Genomic DNA, 22,852 nt, shown 5'->3' on the forward strand with positions numbered 1-22,852 from the left:
AAAGGGCTCCCAAGTGTATTGTATTTGTGGGGTGCCCCGTGGCAGGAAGGAATGAATCTGACTCCATGTTCTCAGAAGGCTAATTTATTATTTTATGATACTATATTATATTAAAGAATACTATACTAAACTATACTAAAGAATACAGAAAGGATACTTACAGAAGGCCAAAGAGATAATAATGAAATTTGTGACTCTTTCCAGAGCGCCGACAGAGCTTGACCCCGATTGGCCAGTGAGTCAAATTCACAGAAAACCAATGAAACAACCACCTGTTGGTAAACAATCTCCAAACGCATTCCAAAGCAGCAAAACACAGGAGAGGCCAACCACATAATTATTGCTTTCCTTTTGCCCTGAGGCTTCTCAGCTTCCCAGGAGAAAAGTCCTGGGTGAAGGGATTTTTCCAGAAAATATGAGTGTGACACAAGTGCCTGCCTGGAAGACCCTGCAGAAGTGTATTGTTCTGCACCCAGTACCCACAGAGCCCTGAAACAGGGAGGGGAGCAATGCTGTACTTGGATCTGTAACACTTCATTCAACACAGACAAAAATGTGAAGGAGAAACAGGCAGTTCAAATTTTAAAAATAGCTTTTTGTAAAAGTGTAACAATTTCCTTTTTTTTTTAAATTAAAATGAAAGTTTAGCAACATCTGAGTAACTCAAGGCAATTTTCAAGAAGCTGGGGAGTTTTTGTTCACTGTTTTTGGAGTGTTCAAGATTCAGCATCTCACTCTTTTAAATTTATTTATTTCCAGTGAAAAAATAATTTATGGCTACAACCATTTGATTAAATGGTGCTCTGGAGAGCTTGCCTGCAAACAGTCCTGAAAGAGGTGTCTTGTAAGGTTAAATTTTCTACAAATCCCACAGTGATTCTCATTCATCCAACAACTGAAGTGCCTGCAACAGAATACAGCAAATAAAAAAGCCTACACTTCATGCAGTTAGAAGAATTTTTAAAATGTAGCTAATTTTTCTAACTGGCTTCCCTCTCCAGAGAACATGGAAAGAAACACCACTAGGACCACTGCTGCCCCCTCAGAATTACACAATCTTTGCTTTTGTACCAGCCATAGCATCTGGGGAATGTTTTTAAACCCTGTTAAATAGATAGTGACCTTTTCTTTCTTGCAGCTTGGTGGGTATTCCCCAAAAAAGAAACTCAATTTGATTTCTTGACATTTCTTCCACTGTATGCCCAGGTTACCCAAAGGCCATATCTACATGGTAGAAAAAGAAGGAAGAAAACCTTCTCAGGGCTCTGAGGCTTTGCATTAACCCGGCTTGGAATGACAATGGCCTCTGCACTCTGCAACACCTAACAGTGCCTCCCATCTTTGGTTTCTGAAATTAAGTTCCTAAAGATTTTTGGCTTTGTTTTGGCCTATTTTTGCTTGCATTTTCTGACCTTTATTTCACTATGAGTCTTTATTTTCACTAACTTGAAACTGGAAGAAAATCAAACAATATTCCCAGACTGGAATGCAGGAATCCTTGCCTCTTTAAGAAAGGCTTTCTATTTCTATTCATGTTGCTGGAAGTGACTATTTGCTAAGGATAAAAAGACTAGAGTTTTTGCATAAATGTAAATCCTCATTTCTCAGACTATAACACCCCCTTCATTTAATACAGGTTCAAAAGACATTTTACCCAGAGGAAACTACCCAATAATAGTAGTGTCCAGGTTTCTTGTTCTTTCTTGAAAGTAGCTGGTTATAGGCTCCTTTTAGAGAGAGGATACAGCTCAGGAGGGAATGCCAGTTCAGTACTGCCAGTCTTCTGCTTCTTGCTAATAACTGCTTTATACTCTGTCTTCTGTATTTTTCCTTCTGATTTCAAAGCAGGTGCATGCAGGTAGACATGGAATCCCAACAGGACTTCCCCTCTTTCCCATCCATTCTCCACCCCAAATCCCAAACTCTCAAAAAGTTGCCTTTAGCAACATTTACTCAGCCACGGCAAGGAACAGCTAGATGGAATTAACACTGAGGCAGATGCCAGGGAAACCCAGCCAAAATCCAGCTCTCCTAACCACATGGCTGGGCTCTCAGGACAGGCAGGAAGCAGATGTACAGCCTGCCGGTGGAAATGGGGCTGCAGGTGCACCCATGAGCCTGAGCATGGCTCTGAGAACAACACCACCACCACCACTCTGTAGGAATATCTCTACCAGAGACAGGTGCAGCTGCACCAGAGCAGCACCACCAGCTGTACCATCACTCAGCAGTATCATCAGGCAGGCAGCAAGGCAAACTGCATGAGGGCTCTCTTATTTTCCACACCCCACAACATGAATTAGTCACATTTTTCTGGGTCTTCTGCAGGTAATCTTAAAAATATTTTCACAGCCAATACTTGTTAAATTATGCATGGTGTTTATTTCACTCCTCTGCAGTTCTGCCATCTTTCATGAATATGAAAAGGAGAACTCTAGAGAGCTGTCTTTCTTTTGATGGCAAAATTTTCCAGGGTGTTCAGTCTGGTTATACAGTTCTGTACTTGTGCTGTTGCTAATGTTTACTTGAGCAGGATTTCTTCAGTGAGTGGGAATCACCTGCAGGAATACAGGATAGGTCTGCACTGCCTGGAGATCATTGTGGATGCCTGAATTGCCTCAAAATACCTCAAACAACGTAAGAGAGCCCAACCAAATTAATGCTGAAGCCTCAAAAAAATGGCAAGGCTTAGAGGTAATGAGTAATGGCTGTCTGCTAGGGGACAGAGCTGGTGTTTCAGCAATGGTGAAGGAAGGGGCACAATTACAGTCAGAAATGTGAAACCTGTAATATACATTCTTTTCTTCTATTTTCCAAGAAAAACTGCCTGTGGCTTTCTCTTGGAAGCACTGGTACATCTTCAGGGCCTGGTCCTCAATATAAAGGCTCCATGTTCCCAAATCTACTTGCTCTGGGAAATGTGGGAAAGTGAATTTCCCACATTCCCGCTCTGGAAATGTTCAAGGTCAGTTTTGATGGGGCTTTGAGTAACCTGGTCCAGTGAAAGGTGTCCCTGCCCCTGGCAGGGTGACTGAAACTAGATGGTTTTCAAGGGCCTTTCCAACCCAAACCATTTGATGATTCCAGGATTCTATGAGTCTAGGAACAAGCAGGTAACATCAGCCCAGGAATGTACACAGGCATCATACTGCTTTGCAAGGCAGGCCTTCAGCCACTTATGGGGCATGACTGAAAGAGCAACTGAATTTTCTGCTGCTGGTGTAAAACCATGATAACAGATGTTATATGAGATGCTTTTTCTCAGTTGTTGCCATACTGAAATTAAGAATGCGTCAGTCAAAATGAGGTCCAAAATCTGCAGCTGGGATTCTCACAAACACTCAGAGCCAGCTTACTTAAACTGGATCAGGGCTAGAAATCCCTATTTGTCATATATTTTCTGAAAAAAATAAAAATCCAGTTTTCTGAAAGCAAGTGCACAAACTCCACAGTAATTAAAATCCTCGTTTGATTTTTTTTTTTTCAAGGAACTCAGTGAAAGAAGCTTCAAGCAAAAATACTTATTCTTAAGCAAGAAAGTATTTAAATTCATACTTGCAGTTCAAAATTCAAACTCAGAGTTCACCCCTTGAACTATTTAGAGATTCTGAACAAAAATAAAACTAAGTAAATAACACCCTCCTGAAAAGTAAATAAAATAGTAATATACAGAGAGGAATCTGTCTGTTTAGCAGAACTTTCCCACAGTCGGCTGGGCTGCCTGGGCTGGGCTGAGCTGCTGGTGGCAGGCAGGGTGGAGCCCTCGGAGAAGATGTAGATGTCTAGAGACAGAGTGAAACAGGCACTTCCAGGACATGATATGCCTTATCCCAGAGCAGCTGTCTAAAATAGATCAGACACATTGCAGCTCCTAAAATACCTGCTCCTTTTCAACTTCGGAGCAAGCCTGGGTGGCAGGCTCTGACAAAGGAGTCTGGATGATGTAGGGGTTGTCCTCAAGACAGGTGGGGCAGATTCCAGCCAGCAACAAGATGGCTCTTCATAGCCAATCCAGTGGCATGCAGGGGTACCAGAAACAGGACAAACTCCACTCCAAAGGCAGGGGAGAGTTTGCTGTGCTGCTCTGTTTTATGTTTGGTCTCCGCGTGTTGATAATCTCTAACAGTTATGATATTAATAATTCATAATATCAAACTATTATAGTGCCTTAAGTTAGCCACGGTCTCATATTTCCCTGCCTCTGGAAATCCATCCCCAGGGACCATTTGAGGTCAGCACACAGTCTGCCTGGGTTTGGCTGCTGTACCCAAGTGTTTCTCCCCCTCTGCAGTTTCCAGCCGATGCACTCTGAGCTTACCATTTTATTAGTCCCCTGGTGCTGGCTCCTCCACCTTGCTCTGCTGGATACAATTTGATTCGTGCTACTTCAGCCCTCTGGGTCATCTGATTACCACCCCACCATCTCTCCCTGGACCGACAAAACCTCATAAGTTTGTGTCAACACCAAATTTAATTGGCACCCTCACATACTGAGGTGGTAACTGAAGGGCTGACCCCAGAATACAGGTTTTAAAGAAGCTGTTGGATTCTTTTTCCCAAACTGTAGCTTAAAAGTACTCTAGTTCTCAGACAGTCCCTGGCAAATTATGCCTTGACATGATAAAAGAATAATTTTACAAATTGTCCTTTTAAAAAACAAATTCCATATAAATTGCCTCAGTATTATGTAGGATTATACCAGTAAAATTCTGTATTTGTTGTATGTATTAATGCATCAAACAGGTATTTTCCTATAGAAATCTTTCACTATTGCAGTATGACACAAAAGTATTGTAGTACTGATTACTAACATCTTGCCAACCATCTCAATATATTGAGATCATGATTATTTACCATTCAGCCTCCATAGCAACACCGAATGTAAATATATTTCCTAATATTCTTATAAATGGAGATTAAGGCTTTGCACATTCCAGCTGCGAACATGCCAGGAGAAGAAACAGGGACTCCATCTGCTATTGTGTTTGTTCAGTTGCCTGAAAAAAATCAAACCAATTTAAAGGAGTATTGCATTAAAGGGATTTTATTATTTGAAAAAATTCAGGGTTTTGGTCACCTTCTGGTACTCTCCTAGTCCATTTAGAGCTCCTGCTGGGCAGGATAACAGCATCGATTTCTCTGGTTTTGCTGCAATTGCTGCTTTGTCCAAGCATATTAGTTGTCAGGATCAGTGCGGTACTGTCAGATTTCTGTCCGGGGCGTCCCCTGCAATGCCACACCCACCCTGCAGAGCCAGGCACTGCCAGTGCTCACCGTCAGCTGCTCGCAGCAGCAAAGGCAGCCCCACAGAAATGCTGAATTAGCATGGGAGGTGGCAAGTGCTGAGTGCACTGAGAACAAACACTCATCCATCATCCTATAGGTCCAGCAAGGACCGCCAGGCTCTCCGTTTCCTAGTTTATGTATTCCACCCTCAGTGTTTAACAAACAGCAGAATCACATTAAGATATTTTATAAACTTTCCCAGCCCACCAACATGATGTGAATTTTGGCTCCTTTGTGGAGGTGGCAGGAGGCTTTTAATGACTTTCTCTGTGACTTCTGGGATCCGGGAACTCCTTGCAGCAGGGAAACAGAAGAATCCAAAAGAGAAATTAGCTGCTAGATAGAAAAAAAAGGTACTGGGGCCTGTTTCTCGTCTCCTTCCCAGCAGCTCTGTGCCAGGTTAACCCTTGCGGGCTCAGATGAGACACTCCTGATGTAAAGGGGTATAAAGGAGCTCTCAAGTAGGTTCGTGTTTCTCTCTCCTCTAATCTGAGTCTTTGCATAACAAAGCAAGTGCTTGGTTCGGCAATGTGAGCAGTACCTGGGTACTTCCTAAAAGCAATTAAGAACCCAATTTAAGAACCATCAAACAGGCTCTGCCAATCCCCAGGAGGCGAAGACATTTAAGCATGTAAAGGCAAGATAGTTGCTTCCTTGTCACATTCCAGAGATGGAATGAATAGTTCCAGATATTTGCGTTGACTGACAAAATCAGGAATCAAGCCTAACATATCTGGTCCCGACATTGGGAAATCTGACTTGTCTTGCAGGCACCAGGAGGGTGAGTGCATGCAGGAGAAGCATGATGTTGTCGCACATTAGGCCATTCTCTTTTCTTATTCTCTTCCGTGAATATCATGAAGCAGATTAGGAAGAATGAATACTGCTGCCCACAGATTTGCCCTGTCCTTCAGCAAGCTGGGCCCAGATGCTCCCTGCTTCCCCCTAAGCACTGCTATTAGTGGTGTGTCTGATTCAGAAGCTGCAGGCAAGGTACAATCTGCAGCCAATGTGCTTACACTTCTGCAAAGAGAACACCTGGAAAGACTGGTGCAAATTCAGGTATCAGTGGCTCCCATAATCCTCTCTAGGCAAGAAGGATGGTCAAAAGAGCTAGCAGGTCTTTTCCATTTGGAGTATCTATAAGCCTGAAAATGGTGCTGCATTGATATCCTCAAACAGTACTTTGGGACATTACCAGGCACGTCCAAGCAGTGGAGCAAGGGGCAGATGTGGCACCTTGTCACCACATGCAGTCCCATGCCTGGGAGCCTCCCAGGGAGGTGGCTGTGCCTGCTCAGCACCGTGCCAGGCACAGCTGAGAAGGTCCCAGCTCTGGAACAGGGTCAATGGGAGCTCAGCTCTTGCTGGGCCACACTGTGCTCCATGTCACAGATGTGCCTCTTCTCCTGCCTTGCTCCACTGGCACTGTGATGCTTCTGACCTCCCAGCGTTAATACCTTGACAGGTCTTTGTGAGAACCAGGTACTACAGCATTGGGAGCATTAGAATGAATCACAAGAAAAGGTGATTCCCAGGCCTTGTTATGAGGAAGAAAAAGCTATCAGGAAAAGGGGCAGGAGCAGTAGGACAGCATGACACCATGACCTTGTTAGCACACCACCTTTCCAGAAATAGGACTAAGGCTGGCGTGGGGAAGACCGAGCTCTCCAATCGTGGCCACCCACAGTTGTTTCTGGACTCGCAGTCCCTTGCAAGCAGAAGAATGTGCCGTCCTTGAGTTTCACCTCCCAGCCCACAGCCTCTGGGCCAGTCTGCCTGCCCATGTGATCTGTGACCAGCTGCAGATGGCCACTCAGTGCCACTCAGCAACAGGGCTTCTTCCCTGCGGCGTGGCCATTCATGAACTTAACACGCTACACATTAGGTCTGATGTGGCAAGATAAGCCCATGTGTTCACTGCATGGCCCTGCACAGCGATACCTTCCTGGTGGGAAAGAGGACACTGACATGGCAGGGAACCACGGAGATTGGGCTGGAGTTAGGCAATAAGCACATCTGGGGCAACCACAGAAAGAGAAGCAGAGCAGCTGCATCACTGTAGCAAGGTTTGGTTAATTTCACTTGTTTAAATACTTCTCAGCATTGATCAGGAAATCACACATAGTTCATATATGGGGACAAAAGCATCTCATCAACCTATGTTTTTATGCAAACTAATCAACAAATGGTGTTTGAATGGTAGCATTTCTAAATCCCTAAACTGGATACTGCAGGTAGCATCCCTGCAGTGTGATGTCAGCTGAGCTTTGTACTCAGCCCAAACTCCATCTGTCATCCTGTCTGTAATTTAGTCTAGCTCAAAAGATGAAACATCGTTTCAAAATTCATAACGGTTAGGGAAATGGAAATAGCTACATTTTTATTCAGCCTCTTCTAATATTTTTTCTTTGGCTTTCCACCCCCCGCCCCATTCTGAGAGCATAATAACCACCAGGAAAAGCTCTTTCAACAGGCATCTCTTGATTCTCTGGTGCTTGGTTAGGACGGACCTTTGATATTCCTTTCCTTTCACCCTCTTGTGACCAGAAGAATATGATTTTGCTGTCGTTTTCTGAAAATTTAGGATTTCAATCGAGCACTTCTAGCCTTGCCCTCTAGACACATATGGGAATTATTTATACGGAACTGTTTTTTGAGCAAAAAAGAAAAAAGTCACTCTTCTTATTTAAGAAAGAAAATGACCTTTTATCTACAGTGGAGCAGGGATCCTTCCTTTGGTCTTACTCCTGGGAATGTTGCAAAATAATAATCATAATAATAGGATGATCCTGTCCATATGCTCACATTTTTGTTAGCAGCCTGGGTGGGGCTCTGCATATTCAGCAGTGTTTTGCCATTAATGAGCACAGATTTTGCTATACTGGGGGACAGAATTATGCCTCCCCTCCTCCCACCTGTCAGTACCTGTCATTTTCTAGCTAAGCTCTTCGAACAGTAGTGTGCTTGATTCTCTTTCCCCAAAAGCCATCTCACCCCTACCTGTTGCCTGTCTCACACTAATGCCATGGCCCTGTCTCCATCCTTGAATAGCTGTCTCCTGCAAGCTCCATCTTTCCATTTACTTTTCTCTGGTGCAGCTTTGGAATGTCTTGATGCCAAGTTTTTGCCAAGGTTGTCCAACCAGCCGGGAGTAAGAGTAGACACAGACCTTGACTCTGCTGTCCTCAAGGTCCTGCTTTTATTATTAGACTTTGCCCACTGTTTGGCTACCATGTTTGAAACCCAATGTTTAAAACTGAAATGTTAGCTCTACCTCAGCCTTCCTATTACACAAACCAGGCGGAAATCTGCTGATCAGAACTCCCATGTACTTATTCCAGGCTAGGATTTCAGCTGGCTGTCTCTTTGAAACAACATCTTTCAGTACTGGATCCCTGCCACACACTTCTGGGGAGGTCAGTCCTTGGGAAAGGTCACTGGCAACTTCCAACCCACCTATTTTATTGTTTCTTGTGTTTCTGAAATCCTGTGCTGACAATGCACTGGAGTGCAAAGATAACCTTTGGTCTTGAACCAGTACACTGCAGTGAAACCCTGAGCCAAAGTGTATCGCTGGATTTTCATGAGGATGCCATACACAGAATCCCACCTCAGAGTAATGCAAGTTTAAATATTAAAGAATGCGGCATTTCTTTGAAGATGTCTGTCACAGTCTGCCGCTGTAAAAACACAGGAACACACTGCCAGCAGTGGGACAAGACAGATGCCCACTGTGCCTGGCAGTGCTTGTGCAGACTGTGCAGCACAGAGCCCACCTCCGCTCCCCTGAGCTCTCACTCCAGCCGTGCCAAGGGAGGTGTGCTGTGTGCCAGGGCAAGCAGTGGGATTTTGCCACATTCCACTTAGCTCTGTAGCTGAGACGGTTTAGAAAGATCTGGGTCAGGTTCAAAGGAAAAACACTTTAGCAGTCAAAGCACTCTTTTTTTTTTTCAGGATGCATTTGCGAAAACAAGGCACAATATACAGCCAGGAGAATCTCTCACCCTGTCCTCAGCAGAGCTCACAGACCCTGGAAAAAGCACAGCTCCTTGTCCTGCTAGGACGCTGTGGCTCTGACCCATGGAGTGCTACAAAAGAACCCAGAGAGAGCACAAAAAAGGAATACAGAGACTAAGTGCTTTCTTTTGTACTATACAATACCTTACTGGGTCGCTCTGTGCATGTCACTGTAGCTTTCTGAGATTTTTTCCTGTAGGTAAGAATGAAGCTGGTGCTACAGATTTCCTCACCAGATCCTTCCACTGGTCAGTCGTGCATCTGCATTAGCACAGTTTTGTCATCTTTAATGTTACATTTGCATACCTGGATCCTATGGCCCCTATTTACTTCTGGCTTGACCTTCTTGGTCCTATTCCCTTTGTATCCAGGATAATCACAAGCATCTGCTACCCACAGTCAGCAGCTTTTGCAGATTATGCAGCTTCTGAGAGAGCGTTGGCCTATTTTATTTTGTCAATATGAAGACAGAGGCTGTGTTTACCACCCAAGCTGCTGCAGTGCCCTCTGAGAGGTACTCAGGCAAATGTGTGTCTGATGTTTTTGTACTCTGCCGGATACAGAAATAGAGGGGGAAGAAAATTCTGTCAAGAAAGGACAAAAACTTAGTTTGCCTGCTATGGAAGGTGTGTACCATAACATTATCTTGATACAAAGAAATAAATAATCAACTTGGGGTGCTTTGTAGGATGACGCTGCATTAGAACTGGGTACTTCAAAATAGCCCAGAAAAAAAGGGGATCTAGACAAAGCTGCACGATGCTGGTGGTCTGGAGGGTAACAAACAAGTGAGGACATATGGATTCGAATCCCAATTTTGCAGGCGAAATCCAGCTCTTGGAAAAAAAAAGACAAGAGACCTGAGAGAGGGCTGTGACACCTGGCTGAGTCAAAAACAAAACCCCTATTTATTCAGGACAAATTATCTTATTTTTCTTTTCTTTTTCCCCCTGGGGGAAATACAAGGTAATTCTGTTGGTAACACTGGAGTTATCTGCAGATTCACTGGCATGCATGGGTTCAGTAGCTTCCCCTGGTACCAAGCTGAGGGCTGTGGTCATGAAGAGAGCAGTCAGCAGTGTGGAAAGGTGAGAGTTCACCTGCCAGAAAGTGATAACAGCAGGGAAAAGGAGATTTTCAGAATTCAGGTCCATGGGTAACTGGTTCCACATATATTTCATAAAAAGGCTTTTAGATCCTATGTTGTAGTCATTTCTGAGTAGCCCAGATCATCACACTTTGCCATTTGTATTTGCTTGCTTGTCTGGTTATGTGACTTGTTAAAAAGACCTTGCCTCTAAGGCTTTCTGTGCCCACTGTACTGCTGCCCAAAATGGCAATATTCTCACCTGTTCCTGAAATGTCAAGATGCATTTTTTTCCCTGTGGGATAGAAGTAATTTCTGAAAACCAGACATTTAAATACTCTGCTAAAGTGAATGCCATATCTTCTATCTCTATTTTTATTTTCATTTTCCATATTGTATTTTTGTATGCAGCATCCATAGGCACAGCCCCAAGATAGTAAAAGGAGACGGAAGTAGTTAAAGACAGTATTGTGACAGTATTGTCACCCTTACTTAGTGGCAATTTACATTTCATTTTCATGGAAACTCATTGGTAGTGATCTTTTAGATTGTCTTCTGAAGGGTTGTCCCAAACAATTTATGTTCTGGTGTTCTGACCAGACAGCTTTTGAGTTCCCTCCAGCTTTTAAAAGTTGGATTAAACAGCTAGGTAAAACAAACAGGGAGATAATTTGTATCACCTCATTTTAGCTAACTGCAAAACTGTCCCACCAAAAAAAACCGTAAAGACATACCCTGCCCAAACCCTGCAATCAAATTCTTCAGTGAAATAGTTTAGAAGAGTGGACAAAATTTCACTGAAAAAAGCCTTCACAGAATACCTGAAAATAATTTGATGAGCTACTGAACCACAGTGTTTGTCATCTTATCTATCTTGAATTTGTTTGGACTGACTGCCATAGAAATATATCAGAACATTTGCCATTGGAACAAGTGTCAGAGACAGATTACATGGGTTACACTGGTGACATCCTGTCAGCTGGGTCATTGTGTTTCACACCATAAACTGCAGATGTGCAACTGAGCAAGACACAACTTCTCATGCAGCAAGGATTACAGCAAATTACAACATAGATTCCATATATAGTACACTACCTTAAAAAGAAACAATAAAAATGGACTATTTCTAAGAAATGAAATGAAGTGGCCTTTTCTTTGTAGAAATGTTGTTACAGTGTGGTAGATTGACCTTGGCTGGCTGCCATGTGCCCTCCAAGGCTGCTCCACCCCTCCTCTCCCCAGCTGGACAGAATACAATCAAAGACTCCTGGCTAGAGATAAGGACAGGGAGAGACCACTCACCCGTTACTGTCACAGGCAGAACAGAATTGTCTTGGGGAAATTGATTGAATTTATTGCCAATCAGATCAGAGTAGGACAATGAGGATTAAAACCAAATCATAAATCACCTTTCCCTCCTTCTTTCCAGGCTTAACTTCACTCCTGATTCCTTCTCCCCTTCAGCAGTGCAGGGAGATGGGGGATGGGGGTTTTGGTCAGGTCACACCAAGACCCTGCCATGTGAAACCAATACAAACAGTGCCAAATAATCCAGTGAGATATGCACATGCTGATGTCCCTGTGCCCCTCATCATGCTCCTCTCCTCAAACTGCAGATTGAGCATTTCATTTTGTTCGTTCTCACCTACCAATGCCCCAGACTCAATTCTTGTGCACATGCAGAACAAGAAGCAACACCGTTGGTTTTGACAGTTTTGTCCTTCTGACACCTTTTGTCCTTTTATCCTTTTGTCCACCATTTTCAGAGCTGCTCATCAGGTGTCCCCCCTCAGGCCCAGGGAAGAGCAGAGGGGTGCAGTGAACTCCAGCTGGCCATGGGTGCAGGATGCAATTTCACCACTGCAACAGGGAGCTTGGCACCGATTCATTTGCTCTGCTGAGAAGCATCCTCTATATATAATGCCAAAACATGTCAAAAAATGAATGGCTCTGAATGCCCTCTGACTTTGGAAGCCCCTTATCACATCTCAGGTAGCCTCATTCAGTCTCTGGGTGGAGTTTCAGGATGGATTATTAGTTTCTTTCCCTCCTCCCCAGTACACCCCTTTGGGACTGCTAGTCAGAGATTTTGCAAGAGGACCTTTAATATGAGATGCACAGCAATGTCAGATTACATAGCAACTCCCCAATGGAAGACAGTCTTCTTCCTAACACCTGCAGGAATAGTTTCAAGCCCAGTAACTTGCTGGTGCTATCAGCTGTTGTGGTTTAAGCCCAGCCAGCAGCCAAGCCCCACACATGTGCTCATTCACTCCCTGACCAGCAGGACTGGGGAGAGAATCAGAAGGGTAAAAACTGGACAAATTGTGGGTTCAGATGAAGGAAGTTTAATAGAGAAAGCAAGAGCCACACACAGAAGCAAAGCACAACAAGGAATTAATTCACTGCTTCCCATGGGCAGGCAGGTGTTCAGCCATCTCCAGGAGAGCCCCATCAGGTATAACAGTGACTTGGGAAGACAAAAGCCACAACTCCAAATGTCCCTCCCTTCCTCCTTCCCCCATTTTATGTAACTGAGCATGATGTCAGGTGGTCTGGAGTGTCCCTTTGGTCAGCTGTGGTCACCTGTCCTGGCTGTGCCTCCTCCCACCCTCGCACACCCCCCCAGTCTCCTCACCAGCATGGCAGTATGAAAGCAGAAAGAAATGGCCTTGGCTTGCAGCACTGTCAGTCTGGCACCTTTCCGAGCTCCAAATTCTCCTGAAAGTGTAAATGGAGATGGTGAGGATGAGAGCTAAATGCAAAAGTGGTGTCATTTTTTTGCATCAAGATTATAAAATTAAATCAATTTTCATAAGAACTTCAATTCTTTTGAAGATTAATTTCAACTATGAGAGACAAGTATGTTGCTGCTAATATATTTTTTTTTAATCAGGAAAGAAAATAAACTAGCAAAGAAAATCTAGGATAACATAAACCCATTTAATTAAACTATAGCATTCCATATTAAGTTTGTTGTGGTTTTTTTCCTTGTACTTGGGATGCTTCCAGCCCAAGATCTGGCAATTTATAAATAAACAGATCAAGGTATTGCAAACATCTTTCTCCTTTCCAAGAGTGGATACAGAAACAACAACATGAAAGGGAACAAGCACAGAATGATCTCTACATCTGCTGCAAGGACTGCCTACTCAAAGTTGGAATTATGGGATTTTAATGCATCATCTGACCTTCCAGAAAGTGTGAGCTTGTACTTACAATCTCCTTCAGAGAAGAAACTAGGATTGTCTGCATTTGTTCCCTAATGCTTGACATCCTGGAAGTGAAGGTTTAAAATAATTCACATGGAAATTGCATCTAAGCATGGCATTGCATATTTTCACACAGCCCATTTCTTCTCTCTTTAACATGTCTCATCCAAAAATAATGGTGCTAAATGGCACTAAGGAGGAAAAACCTTACCCAGACAAATTGCTTGACTGCTGAAAATCCACTCTACCTGCACACCATCTCTGCTCATTTAGCATGAACTGAAACCCACACAAATAAGGGAAAAACACACTTTTCCTTCTTTTCTTCTTCCTATAAGAAATGGGTGAAAAGGGGGTGAGGGTGAAAAGAGCTAAAGGCAAAATTCTTTATTGCTTAGGATTATTTGGTGCTTCTCCAGAGAAGCAAAATTATAACTGAGTGGACTCACTTTGCTAAGTTTTCTCTTAGAAGGAGGGATCATTTGTACAGAACACATGCAATGTGAATTCCAGCACTGAAGTGCTTACCCATGTGGATATAAAGCTGTAGAAAAAGGAACGTGTAACAAAACCTGGAAATTTTTATATTAAGTTTGTACATTAAGTACAACATTATTGTACTTAATGTTCAGGAAACATAGTTGTGGCCTATCAGGCAATGCAGCTTTATTAAATTGCATTTATTGGGAATAAAAAAGATTTGAAAAAATGTAAATGAATAGCAAAAGCAATGTCCTATGAGAATTGAAATGAAGGAGATGCTCAGTCTGATGATATTCTGATTTTAAGGACTAAGTACCCATTTCATTTCAGCTGCTCCATATTTTTTCTTACACAGTTCTACTGCCATTTTTTTTAAGATCTTCTAAGCTGCTATGAGCTCAATAGCATTCTTAGAGGAATTCTGACTCCTTTTTCCTTCCCATGAAAAAGGATGCTCCTCTGAAAAGAAGTAGGTAGCATGTTTCCTTCCTACCACCCTTGTTCCTGTCATTGTCTATTTAATTCAAATTTTATTTAGTTAAGGGATTTAGGAGCTGCTTAAATAAAATTAAATTAAAATGACATTCTAAAAAATATCTAAATTCAAAATGAGGACAACTCATCTTCTCCTCCTCCTCCAAAATATACAAAATGCAAGTTTTTGGCTTGAGCTCAGTCCTTTCACTGTCTCCTGATGTGCCTGGGAGGCAATCCACTCCAGACCAGCCTGCAAACATCTCTGTGACTTTGGGCTGGGAGATCTTTCAGGCCATGAACACCCTTTCCCTAAGAGCCATGCTACTCTGGAGAGCAAAGGGAGACTTTTGGCATGTGAGCATCCTCTCCTGAGCATCTCTGCTACTGACTTGGGAATGGAAATGAAACATTTCCAGCATCCAGGAAAATTACCACCTTGAGTAGCTTCCTTCTCTGAGCAGGTAACTCTTTTTTGAGGAATTGTCACATTCATTTGATCAGCCCTAGTTCTATTTAATTCAAGACAACACCTGCCTCCAGGTCACTGCACAAATATTGACTTTCCACTAATTTTTAATAGAAAGTGGGAGAAATTTTACCCAACAACCAAACTGATTAACGCTTATGCAGATTTCTGTCCCTCCTTAAGATCCTTTTGCAATTTTTATGGGATTTTTGTCCTAACTCCTCACATTTCTGTTAGTGGTATTATTGCTAAAGAAAAGGAAACATTGGCAATCATAGTAATTGTAATAATAATAAAAAAGTAATAATAATTAATAAAAAATATGATGTCTTACATCTTTCAGTCTATAAAACCAGATTTCAGTCTTCTCTCTTTATCTTCACTCATTTTCTATTCTGGTTTTCCTTCTGTCTTCTTCCTCTTTCGTGAATCTACTATCCTATTTGTTCCCCTTTCTAGCAATTTTTTTGCCTCACTCTGCTCTGGCCTTGTAACTCACAGACTGGCCATTTACTTGCTGTTCTTGATCTTTGTTTCTCACACTAAAAAGAAAAACTCTTTGGTTCCTCTGGAGCCTTCTAAAGACCACTACTCATCTCACATGCAAAGATGAATAAAAACTTTGATGATAACAAAGCCTGAGTTAATATGTTCTTGAATCTGTTGGCTTCAGCAGACTTTCCCAACTGGATAAATGTGTTCATTTCAATATAACCATTAATCACATACTTAGAATTCTTTGTTGCTCAGAACCACTACCCAGCTGAATATGCAGAAAGAGCACTGAACCATGGAGGAGTATGGAAAAAGAAAAGGAAAGGCAAAAATCCTATAATTATACTAAAACACTATAAAGAACTTCAATGCACACAGAACTATGCATTGTTCCTAGGTTTACTGGAGCTTGGTTGGACTTCAGGAAGAAGATATTGAGCCAAATGACACAGCTGTATTTTAAAATACATTAAAATAATTTGAATCATTTTAAAGTGTATTAAAAAAGAAGAATCTATTTCTTTCAGAATACAATAGATTTAATCCAATATTTGGTTGAACTGATGGTGTCTGAAGGTTCATCTCTGATGTTTCCTTCTCACACAGCTGTGACTCTTACAAAATGTCTGAAGCACTCATGAGAGAAATAAGAAAGGTTTATGTCACTTCCCTATTGTTTTGTTAAGGTTTGGGATTACTTTTTTATCTGCTACATTGTGTGAGGCCTGTGTAAGCAAAATTGGTCTTGAAGGTGGGTCAGCCCAGAATGCAATCTGTGTTAGGTGTTCTTCAGCCTCCTCTCATTCACTTTATGAATGGCCAGGAAGTAAGAGAGCCTATTTATTGAACATCGTCAGGAAAAACCCTCTTCATAAATATCAGCTATAGAAAGGCCATGTCAGACCAGAAACCACTTTCCCAACAGAAATCAATGAAATGTGTTTATTTCCAATAAAACCAAATATTTTTTAAAAACTCGCACTTTCCAGTGAACAGCTGCTTCACTGGAAAATTCCTGACCAGCAGTAGCATATGGAAAGACAAGGTCATCATGACTCGGTGTTGTCATCTCGTCTTGGAGGATTAATGTGGATCAGTAATAACGGCAGCAGCCAGAGCAATTAATAATTCAAAAGGCGCTAATGAGCGCATTGATGATGTCAGCAGAGTCAGAAATTTCTTACTCATTTCTTACTCATAGTATTTTTGCCTCTTTTTGATCCTTTTACACTATGTGCTGAGCAAAGAATGGAGTTTGTCTCCTTCTAAGGCCTGACCATCCTTTATAGATGGAATTCTCTTTGATGATACTCTGACTGCAAGTAGATTCCTGGCCATTAAAATCCTGCAATCTGTGCTTATCTTTTGAAGTTCCACGTAGTCCATTAATTTAGGGACCTGAGATTATCTTTGTTCTGTGTATTACTTTATCTGTCAAACATGCAGGCCATCAAAGAGGGGTGGTGACTGGACATTCCCTGTACATCTGTCTGTCTTCACCCTTCAGGATGAGCAATCCTGCCTCGTTAGGCCCTTTACAGTGCTTGCATGGCCTCTAGTAAGATCCACCAGATACAGAGGAAAATCTTAATCTCTAAATTCATCTGCCATCTTTGATGTAAAATCAGCTTGAGCTGTAATCCAGGAAATCCTTGCTAGATGCTCAGGCTGATGCTCTTAATGGTTTTGCTCTGCTGAAAGCTCTGGGCTGGATGGTGTCTTAATGAAATGACTGTGCTGCATAGGGGAGCTCCTGCCTCTCAGATTGACTCTGTGGGGAGCAGAAAAGACCTGCCCTCGGGGTCACCTCTTGTTGGTTAACTGCAGGATAAGGAATGATAGGGCAAAGGAGGAGCAAGAACAAGTAAGTAACCTCATTTTCACAGCTGCCTCATCTCTTCCCTTTGCAAAATCATTTCAGAATTACATTCTTCCTACATAAAATGCCTTTGAGGCTTTATCAGGCATACTTTAAATTAGAATTTGCAACTCTACATTTCATTTACGGCACCTGCAAAATGCCACCTGTGCTTGACAGGGATTATTCTGAATGCAACACAGATCAAATGGAACCTCTAGAGCCCTGAAAAGTGTCCTAAATGTATGCCATAACCATGAAGTTAAGAAAGGGATACACAGCCTGCAAATCTAAGATTTTCCCCTAAAATTAACAGTGGCCTTTAGTAGCCATGTGCCCACTGGAGGGAACTCTGAAGTGCCCTGGGCTCCTGTGGAAGGGATGAGGGAACAGAAAGAGAAGGAGCATCAAGCTGCAGTTTGTGGGGCTGCAAGCAGAAATTTCTGTTTCCAGGAGGAAGAAACTAATTTGTCAAGATAAGAAACAGTACAGAATAATGTCTCTGTGTTCTCAGGAGCACTGGAACAGAGTAGTAAGTGCTCTGTCATACCCATGAGGGCAAATGCATCAAAGCAGCATGTGGGAGGGAGCTGGGAAGGACTGTGTGTTGTTGATGGCATGCCATCCAGCTCCAAGTGACCCACTTAATGGCTGCACATTCCCAGCAAACATGACTAATGCAGATGAGGCAGATGGAATGCACACGCTCATACTAAGGAAGAAAAGAACTTCAATTATACTGTTCCAGTGCAATAATCCCATTAAACAAAAGTTGCACACCAAGAGGGTGAGAAATCAAAGCAAGGAGCAATTGTAGGTATGGCTGAAAGATGCTGAGCTGTTCAGGTTGGGATCTGTGCAGGAGTTCTCTTAAGGACCAAGCAAAGATGTAGCTCTCTCCTTTGCTGATGCATGCCCTGCCTGCTGCTTAATCCTGGGGGATTTTAATCCTTTTCCAATGGCTATGCAGAACTTTCAATGCTTGCTTTTTTCTACAGATTTCCTGCAGTGTACAGACTCTTATCCAACTTGCTTTTTTCCTGCAGTGTACAGACTCTTATCCAAACACTTCAACCAGTCTTGATAATATCCATCTAAGTCCAAAGCAACAAGTGAGCATTTCACAGACTATAAACCAACTTCATTATTTTTGTTGCTGAGTAATGAATGAAGAAGATTAGGCCTACAATCACCTATCACTACATCTGCTTCAATTTTTTTCCAGAACACTCTGACATCAAAAAACCCAAAAAAACCCACAAAAACCCCCAACAAACAACAACCCCAAAATCCACAGTGGTAAGTAAACTAGTGAGAGTAAAGAGCATGTTTTTACACATAGACAGTGTAAATAATTAATTAGCTGAAGCAAATGAATTAAAATTCGAGAGGCCAGATATTCTTATTGCCTTTGAAGCTGTTCTTTCATTTTAGCTATGTCAAAAGTGCCTTCTATTAAGGTGCCAAAGTTCAAACAGAAAATAGTTGTTGTTTTAATGGTTTGAAAAACTTGTACATCTTTCATTACAGAACCCTCAGGTCCATGCAGCTGCACTTTGCTGTACCTGCTTTCCCAGCCACCACCTAGGAGATGTTTTCAGTTCCTTGGTAGGAGTATAAATAGGTGTAATGCTAGTAAGACCTCAAATAACAATTATCAGCACAGTTATTGATTACAGGAACTGAAGGCTAAAACTGGAATCAGGGGCCAGGGGTAGGAACCCCACTGAGCTGCAGAACAGCACCAAGAGGAACCACGCAGGAGGGAGGCTTGAGCTGCTGCAGGCCACACACACCAGAATGAAGAGTAACAAAGGAGGCTGAGCTCAGAGGGCAGCACAGCAATGCTGCCCATTTTGGCACAGGACAAGGAGTCACTAGGACTGGGATTAGACTGCTTGTTTGGCAGCAGGAAGGAGGGCAGCAGGAACAGAAGAATGGCTGGAATACTCAGCATCTAATGAGATCCTGTGAGACTGAAAAGCATTGGGGTGGCTGCTGCTGCCGTCTGCCTCGTGGGATTTGGGAGGAAGAGCTGTAGATGGAGATATTTTTGGAGTAAGCAATCAATTTAATGAAGCAGGATTCCTCCAGTTCATTGACTGTCAAGAGCATATATTTGCAAATCAGTATTTCATCTATTCATATTTTGCCATTTAAAAAAACTAGAGCTTTGAGCATGCTAGACATTCCTAAATATTTGGAGCACTGCTTGCCTATAAATTTATATCCCCTTTACAACTTACTTAATTATTGTATTCCTATTCCTCTAATACAAGTAATTCCACTTTAATGTTGGAAAATGCCAGGTAACATGTAAGGTATTTTAAATACCATGATATTTTAATGAATATATTCATGTCTGAATATCTAATAGGAAACAATATTTTTAAAAAATGGTTTACTGATGGACTGCACAATAAAATGTACTAGTTTATAGTAGTAAATATTTATATTAGTATTTTATGGTACATTATATATTGATATGTGAAATGCCACTACTTGGGTAGCTATGGAGAATTTAAAACCAATATGTTACCCTAAATGTAAAACTGGTTTGGTAGAGAAGTCCCAAGAGCTCCAAGGTAAAATTTATTTTGTGAGCAGACAAATCTTCCCTAGAAATTTCTGAATTCTAGAATTTACTGAAGACTTGTTGTCACCGTTGTCATAAAATTTAATTGCGTACTGTTGAATTTACATAGAACACCTGATTTTTACAGAACAAATGTAATTATGCTTATCCATTCCTAAATAAAAGGTGGGAATCTTTTTTAAGATTCTTTTTTCTAAGTCTGTATTTCCAGTGATGGCTAATCCTTATAAATTATTTACGTTGTAATCATATTATTTTTCATTGTGCATTAGCAGTGAATTAATGACTGGATGATCAGCTATTAAGAAGAAATTAAAGAATCTGGCCTTTGACATGTGGGGAAACTTTTTTTTCAGAATCCCTTAAAGGATTTTGCAGAAAGGCTCTTTTCACCATGTCTTCTGAGTTCTTTGTTATTTTATCTACCATTTATTATTCTTTTTGAGCTGAAAAGAAAAAAGCTATTCCACAGTGATGTTTTTTCAAGAAGTTGTTTACATAAGAGATGCACTTTTGGATTAACAAGTCTGCTTTCTGTCTTTTCTCTCTGCATAGCTTCACTGTTGCATCAGTTTGCCTCTTTACCTGTATGGCATCTTGTTTGGATGAATTCCCCGGGTTTAAATGCTGCTTCACAACCAGGTATTTCTACCTCAATGCAGATTTGTTCACCCAAGGGACAAATACACATAGCAATTCTAGGCTATCATCTAGACCTTCCAGGAATCTTGACCATCTTTAGTGTCCTTCTGGCATCAGCAACAATACTAAGATATGTTGCTTCCTGGAGCAGCAAATTAATAAGAAAAGGTATCTTGAGAACAAACACATCTGTCCCAAAACAACAAAGCTGTGCTAAGGGAAAGGAGAAACACATCATATACTATTTGCACATCTGCCCACACCTGGAATTTTTCAGCCATCATAAAGTAGAATAATTCTGGAGCACCTGAGGAAAGGAACTTAGGGAGGCAGGTGAAATTGGGCAGAGAAGTGATGCTTACAGATCCAAACACAAGCCAAACAACCTGCTGACTGTATGTATATTCTCTGCATTTCAGACCCAGACACAACTGTGCAGAACAGAAAGGGAAAACAATACTAATCTTGCAAAATAAATATCCTGGGCAATTTGTGTTCCAGGTGTTCTAGGGCACTCCACTTTGGCAGTACAAGCTGACCAGACTGCTTCTAATGTTCAGCTTTCTGTTCTTCACTTTAGGTGTGGAAAATAGTGCTAGAGAATTTATGTGGATTCATTAAATGCACACACTTATATTTGAGATCATCCTTCAGACCTTGTATTGTCAACAGACAAAAAGGCATTTCTAGGGCATAAGTGCTCCCACCTTCCAACAATTAAAACAGCCCAGGTGAATTATACTGTACGAAGGTTTATCTTTCTCCATTATTAATGCAACTCAGGAAGGTGGAGATACTGAAGTTGAGAACACCTGAAGTCAGGTGGAATTAATTTCACCTTATTTTTAAAGGCTTTGGTTACTTCACTCACTAAACTTCCTCTCCTTTGCTCTTCTCTCATACTTTGCAACTTCCCTTTATTTTTCTGCCTAATTTCTGCCCTGCATCCTTTTTCAGCTGATGTAGCAATACCACAGAGTTCTTAAGAATCCCAAGTCTGCTTATTGCAGTGGGAGATAGAGAAAGATGAAAAGCAAAAGCATCAAAATAAAGCAACAAAACAGAATGACAAGCAAAAAAGTCAAAGCAGTTTTAGCAGTACCATCAGCTTTTAAATACTAGTACATTTTATAAGAAAACAGCCTAAATTAGACTATGATTTGAATTAGATATGATTTGAAATGTATAGAGATTATAAGGCCAAATGATGCAGAAGCAGTCTGCTCTCCTGCAGAACACTAAAATGTTATAACTGGGACTCTGTGTGGCTTTCTAGAAAGTGACCTAATAAATAACAGAATACAGCCAACTTCCACTCCCCCAAGTATGAATGCTTTCTTTCCCTGGGAAAATCTGCCACGAAAGCCATAGTGAACAATTTTGATTTGCCTTCTTCATGGACATTTTGGAATTAATCAGATGACATGTGAGCTCTGAGTATGTCAGGCATGCTGTGCTACTGTTCTGGTGGTTTTGAACTGAAGGTATTACACTGCATTTTTCATAATGAAAACTTTAGCTGAGAGTGTTTTTCCAGTTTTTCCATCTAACATCCTTGAACATCAAATGTCAACAAGGCTTTTATGTAAATATCATAGAATAACAGAACAGTCATCTAGTCTAAATTCCCACTCAAAGCAGGAACAGCTAGAGCAGGTTGCTGAGGGCTGTACTCAATTGGAGTTTGAGTATCTCCAAGGATTCAAACTGGTGTTCTGTGCCATTCACTTTCAGAGTGAACAAGTTTTCTCATATGTTTAAACGAGATTTACCATCTTTCAATTTGTGTCTGTTGCCTGTTGTCTTTTCACTGGGCACCACTGAGAAGAGTCTGGCTCTGTCTCCTTTATTACCCGCAGGCAGGTGTGCATAAATATGGATAAAATTGCCCTTAGCCTTCACTTCCCAAGACTAAACAGTCTCAGCTCTCTCAGCCTTTTCTCATCGGACAGCTGCCCCAGTCTCCTAATCAGGACAGCCCTTTTCCAGAGTTGGTATGTATATCCCTGTCTTACTGAAGGACAGGACTCAGCACTACAGATGCATCTCACCAGGTCAGACCAGAGGGGAAGGAACACCTCCCTCAACCTGATGAAACCCAGGAGGCTGTTGGGTCCAAACTTTCACCCTGTCTTCAGGGACCTGGAACTCCTGAAGGCAAATCTTACCTGTGCAAATTAAGGCAAAGGCGGCATTGTGCATCTTGTGCATCTTGACCATTTTTGTGTCA

This window comes from Geospiza fortis, unplaced genomic scaffold, assembly GCF_000277835.1.
Source record: "Geospiza fortis unplaced genomic scaffold, GeoFor_1.0 scaffold166, whole genome shotgun sequence".
NCBI classification, from domain to species: Eukaryota; Metazoa; Chordata; class Aves; order Passeriformes; family Thraupidae; genus Geospiza; species Geospiza fortis.